General features: G+C 39.9%; 1 protein-coding gene across 2 annotated transcripts in view; it reads left to right on the top strand.

Annotated features, from left to right (window-relative positions):
• Positions 1-1,757: 1,757 nt before the first annotated feature.
• The window catches only part of LOC120518555 (ATP-sensitive inward rectifier potassium channel 10-like), a 42,869-nt gene continuing 38,309 nt past the window's right edge, over positions 1,758-6,317 (top strand). Inside the window, exons 1-2 of one of the 2 annotated variants that reach the window (XM_039741413.1) lie at positions 1,758-2,285; positions 5,196-5,278. The gene's annotated coding sequence lies outside the window, so the exon portion shown is untranslated. Of the gene's footprint in view, positions 2,286-5,195; positions 5,319-6,317 lie in introns of both variants that reach the window. The other variant, XM_039741412.1, reaches the window with a different exon arrangement.

Below are 6,317 nucleotides of genomic sequence, written 5' to 3'. Positions count from 1 at the left end.
ATATAAGCATGTAGATTTGTTTAACGTGTAGCTATTTCCTATTCATCTCTTACCTGAAAGCTTGCTACTCTTCTTCACAAGGTGTCTTGTGTGACGTTAGCAGGAACTGTTCACACATCCATCAGTTTTGAGGCCTTATTAATCCAGTTTGGTGTCATGGCACCCAGAGCCAGTCGCACTAGCAGGAACCTTCTGAAGATGATTATGTCGACCTCTGTTAAAAGTTGCTTTGGATAAATTTGCCTACTAGGCAAATAAATGTAAATGTAATGCACTGTCACAATGGAAAGTGTAACCTCATATACTCAGTGCCGGTGTTGGGGTATTTTGCACCCAAGGCCAGGTTTATTGGTGCGCCAACCAACGGTTTGGTTCATAACCCATGTAGCTGGCTTTTCCCCCATTATGATTTGCACCCTAAGCGAATGCCTAATTTGCCTTAATGGTGGTGCCTGCCCTGCATTTACTGTACTATAATATATATTTTCAAAGCTACTTAATGCAGTTTATGATCACAGAGAGGTGGAGAGGAAGGAACAAACCCTGTAATGGCTGCCAGTCCATCAAAAGTCCCACATATTTTACACACACCCACAGTCACCAATGAACTAACACACACTTAGGTGAGTGAAGCACTTGAGTATTAGAAGGGACAGCCATGCAGACATCAGAGATGGCGCAAACTCCAGACAAACAACAAAAGCGCAAGATTTGAACCCACATAGCTGGTTCTATATGAGGCAGCAGCTGTAGCAGCTGTGGCACGATGCCACCCTTTTGAACCAAGTAAAAAGGAATTCATTTCAAATGTTTGTTACTCAGGAGACAGCTCAAGTGAATTCATGCATTCATTCTATCATAGTGTCCCACTGTCTATTGTGATGAGCATAACTGAGTACTTTTACTTAATGTCTGAGACTGAGAATATGGAATTTCCACACAGGCACCATTCAGTGTGTTCTTTAGCTCAGTGTTCTGCATACCTCTGACAGGCAGATGATCCCAAGACACTGTTGTCACTAAAGACCATGTCATTTTGTGGTAGTCACCTGTCTCTGTGTCAAACGCCCTTCGAGGTGGCTTTCCTAATTTGTTAACTATGCCCAATGCAAGAGACTCTTTGAAATAAGGATATCCTCATCGCTGTCTAAGACGCCTTTGGGAGAAAAGGAAAACTAAGGACTTACCCCCTAATTAGAAGGTTGGCATTCTTAACAGACTCCTTTTGGTGCATCATACTATGGGATCAAATAACCAAAGACAAGGCTGCTGCCAAGGTTGTCACAGTTAAAAATCTCACCATGCCAGCACCCATCCCGCATGGTCTGCATTCTTAATTAATAGACGGACTGCTCTGCCAGCTCCCTGAAGAAATGTCAAAAATAAAAAAAAATCACCAGTCAGCATTCATAAGGATCTGAAGAAAACACAGTGAAAGAACAGGAGGTGAGAATGACATAAGAGAAAAAGAAAATATGAGAAGAAAGGAAGGAATAAACATCATGCACAAGCCCATCTGAAAAAGACCAGGATGTTCTTTTTTGGGGCTTTTTTTGTGAATGAAAAGAAAGTCTTTGAATCAGGCCCACGTGTGCACGCTTGTGGGTTCACGCTTGGTCGCTGTCGCTGTGGCTAAACGTGACCGATGTTTTCCGGCCTTTACACCGCTTTTTGTAAGGAATAATTTAGGCGAGTGTGAGGGAGAGCGAGTGAGAGAGCGGAGAGAGAGATTGCACTCATGAATGGAAGGTCCCGAGAGAAAGTCACAAGCCGTCCATCACTGCGCGGTGCACAAAGCGCCAGGAGCGAACTGGTCGTTGCCTGTGAGCTTTAGCGAAAAACCCTGATTTGCTTGGAAAGTAACACAATTCAAGGGCCGCCTTGCATAAAAGTGTACTTGCTCTATGATCTGATGCCACAAATGTAGCAGCACTCAGAGTGAGCTTAATTCCCATTGCAGACTGATGCGACTGGGAATGAAAAACAACTCTACCGACCGCCTGGCATTCATCCGAGGGACCCGCAAGCGACGTGCTGCGGCATCAGGACGGTCGGGCTCGGGTTAAACCAGTGGCGGCGCTCCTTATAGCAGATAATCGTTCCACTGGATCTTTATTTTTTAATTGCTCGCTACTGTTACTCAGGACTTCAAAACTTCACTGTTGTTTTCTTCCCCACTACATCAGTGGAGATTGAAAAAGTTTTATGTAGGTGACCTAAATACAGAAGAGGGACGAAGGAGCACAATCAAGATTTCGGGCTTGCTGGTAACAAAACCTCGAAAGGTAAGCCAGCAACGGCGTGAGAGCAGCGCGAGGGCTCCGCTACTCCCGGCTCCGCGTCTCGTTTGGGCTGCTTAGAGCTAAGAAGACGAGTCAGCGCCTCGTCTAATCTGTGCTTTTAAACAAAATATATCAATGAGCCTTATAAAGTTTATATATCCGTTCTTTTTGGCTCAGTTTTTATTTGACGTACTTCGGATGCGTAGCAAAATAATCCTTTCAGTTTTAAAACAACCTTGGTTTTATGTAATCTCCATTTGTATGATGTTTAGTTATATATTATATTAGTTTCGGAAGTTTTTTTTATCTAGGAAATTTAATACGTCATTAAATGCAGATATTGCTCGACAACGTTACAGTACTGGATTCAGTTCCTGGGCTTGTGTGAAGTTTGCATGTTCTCCTCATACCTGTCTGGGTATTCACTAATGTCCTCTCACATCCTAAAGAAGTGCACATTGGATACACTGATATCTTTAAACTGGCCGTAAATGATGGATTGAGACGCTGTCTAGTGCTGGTTCTCGAGGTGGACTTGAGACAGGGTCCTAAAATGCTTAATTTAATACAACCAACCAACCATTATCCAACCCGCTATATCCTAACTACAGGGTCACGGGGGTCTGCTGGAGCCAATCCAAGCCAACACAGGGCGCAAGGCAGGAAACAAACCCTGGGCAGGGCGCACACACACACACACAACCACACACCAAGCACAAACTAGGGCCAATTTAGGGTCACCAATGCACCTAACCTGCATGTCTTAGGACTGTGGGAGGAAACCCACGGAGACATGGGGAGAACATGCAAACTCCACGCAGGGAGGACCCGGGAAACAAACCCAGGTCTCCTAACTGCAAGGCAGCAGCGCTACCCACTGCGCTGCCCTAATTTAATACATTAATACATAATACATTCTTCTTCTTAGTGTTTTAATAGTAGTAATAACAGAATCAAATTGTTGTTTTTTATGACATGAATCCAGTTTCTGTAGCATAATGGTTAATGTGACTGAAAGACATCTTTATAGATTAACACTTAAAATTGCTTGAAGCATTTTGTTGCATTTAAGTACGAAGATATGAACACCTGAGGCTAAAATACATTTTCAGATATACATATACATAAGCAAAAACATATTCACATAAATTTGTTCATACAGTATACTTTTTATAGATAGATAGATAGATCGATAGATAGATAGATAGATAGATAGATAGATAGATAGGTAGGCACTATATGATAGATAGATAGATAGAAGAGGCACTATATGATAGATAGATAGATAGATAGATAGATAGATAGATAGATAGATGCACTATATGATAGATAGATAGATAGATATAGATAGATAGATAGATAGATAGATAGATAGATAGATAGATAGATAGATAGATAGATAGATAGATAGGAAAGGCACTATATAATAGATAGATAGAGACATTTTCCCTAAATTGTGATTGTTTTTTTTTTTTTTTGTTTAGATGACATGAAGAATATAAGAATATTTTTAAATCCATTCTCTGCATTCTTGTGTTTATGCATAAAAATTACAAGAGGCCCATTTATCTGAGAAAATGCATAGCTTTCTAGCTGTTCTGTGACAGTTTTTGAGAGAGTAAATATTTTTAGGAAAATTAAATTAAATGTTGCTTGGAGGCATATAATTATAATATGGCTAAGTAGCTGATGAAGATTATTTTATTATTTATTTATTTTTTTTAAATTGAACCTGTTTCCTATTACATGTGTTGTTTGCGCAGCTTAGCTCAGGTCACAAGTGTGTTTCAGTAAAAGCCCTTAATAAAAGCCTTTAATATTGTTATTTTTTCTTTTCTCTACTAGCACTTATACACCAGTGTGATTCATAAGTGAGAAGGGTAACGTGAATCACTTGTCAATGCACTGGCCTTCACATGACCCCTTTCTCCATCCCATATATAAAGCTGAAGTGGGTATCCTGCTTTGTTCAACTAGGCAGCCAGTGGCCTCTAGAAGATAAATGGGACTGAAGTGTAAATTATAAGTTATCAATTTAATTTGCTTTGTTAAACTTTTCAAATAGCAGAAGGCGTACTGCATTGAGTTAATCTTTCTAGCATGGTAACACAATACAAACTTTTACAATTTAAAAAAAATTGTAAATTGTAAAGAAACAAAATTTAGTAAAGTACTACCAGTCTGAGATATACATATCAAATTTAAAGCTTTAACTTGCTGCTTTAATGAAGAAGCAGTGGTATCGAACACAAATCAGGGTAAATAGCTCAGCAAGTGATCATCTTCAAAGACTTTACTTCCTTAAGGATGGAGTGCATGTGTTCACTTGGGTTCGCTTTTTATTTAGTAGATCTCGCCTTATAAATAATATATTGATGTAGTGCTATTCTCACTACTCAAAGCGTTCTCCACACAGGGAGGACTCAGAATGTGAACCCATGATCTCCTTACTACGAGGTAGCAGAGCTACAGCTGCACCACCTTGAAACTCATTAGACCTAAAGAATGTCAGTAAAGTCCATTCACACCATAAAAGAGCTACCAGAGCACTTTACTATATGAAAGACATATTTGGGCCTGTAGACATGGTTTATCATACGCCGTACAATATGTGTAGTCACCTCGTTGTTGAGGACAAAGTGAAGGACAAGTCATCGGACTGAATGGCACAACTTAGCTGACCATATCTTACATTGTTTGCATCACTTTACCTGCAAAGGTTAACTTTATGGTGCATTATGCACTACAACCTGATTCTTTTCTTATTAAAACGTACGGTTTCCACATTATTTTGACATTGTCAATCAAGAGATCGAGAGTTGACTGTTTTTCTTTGAATTTCAAATCAATGCAGAGCTACGATAGTCAATATTGTAAGGTTTCACTCTTAGCTAATTATGCTTTTCTCTCCAGGGTCACCTCAACCACTGTGTTAACAAGTTGTCTGGTCTTTGGGACTGAAGTTCTTCCTAAAAAACAATCAGCCCTCCATCCAGGTCAGTGAGGTCTTTTCTTCAGGCTACAGTGGACAAATTGGTAAGTAGACGGGTCCACCAAGCTTTACATTCCCAACCTTACTGTAAGTATGGTTGGATGTTAAATGCTGATATATAGAAATGACCACACTTGGCAACTACTTTAACCACACGTTTATGCCAGCTTTCCCTTTAATTGTTCAGCTGTCTGTAAATAGTAAATGCAAGTACAGTGGAACCTTGGACTGCGAGCATAATTCGTTCCGGAAACGTGCTTGTAATCCAAAGCACTCATATATCAAAGCGAATTTACCCATAAGAAATAATGGAAACTCAGATAATTCGTTTCACAACCCACAAATATTTATATAATAATGATTAATACAAAATAGAAAGTAAAAATACATTAAACAAAATAACCTGCACATTACCTTTGAAAAGAATCGTGGCTGGTGTGAGGGAGACGAGAGGAGGAGGAGGATTATTGTGTAGGATCACTTTCACTACAACTCACGGAATCGCAAGAGAAGAAACTTTTCTACGTCTTCCAGAACACGTGGCTGTTGCTTTGATACTCTCGTGACTCCTTTTGCTGCATCTAGCCCCCTGATTTCATCTCTCTTCTTTAATATTGTGCAAATCGTCTTGCAATGACGGCCACTCACATACCTCATTCGTGCTTCTCAATGATTTCCTTCTTAAATTCCACCGTAATCATCTCCTTCTTCCTTTTCAACCTTTTTCTTCATGGGGGCCATTTTCGCACACATACTAACAGTATATGCTAGCATGGATGTTGACTATTCGAGTGAGCCACAATCCCAAAGTAAGTGAGTGAGAGAGAGAAGTTGTGATCACGTGAGACTCGGCAGACAAAGCGTATGCAAACTGCTCGTATTGCAAGATCTCACTCGTTCATCAAGTCAAAATTTATTAAAATTTCTTGCTTGTCTTGAAAAACACTCGCAGACCAAGTTACTCATAATCCAAGGTTCCACTGTAAATCAATTTTTCGCTTGGGCTTTCTTAACCCTTGTTGAAACCCTTGTTGAAACGTTTA

The sequence above is a fragment of the Polypterus senegalus genome, chromosome 18, assembly GCF_016835505.1.
Source record: "Polypterus senegalus isolate Bchr_013 chromosome 18, ASM1683550v1, whole genome shotgun sequence".
NCBI classification, from domain to species: Eukaryota; Metazoa; Chordata; class Cladistia; order Polypteriformes; family Polypteridae; genus Polypterus; species Polypterus senegalus.
The sequence above is the reverse complement of the archived record's forward strand: the minus strand, read 5'-3'. Positions and strand labels throughout refer to the sequence as shown.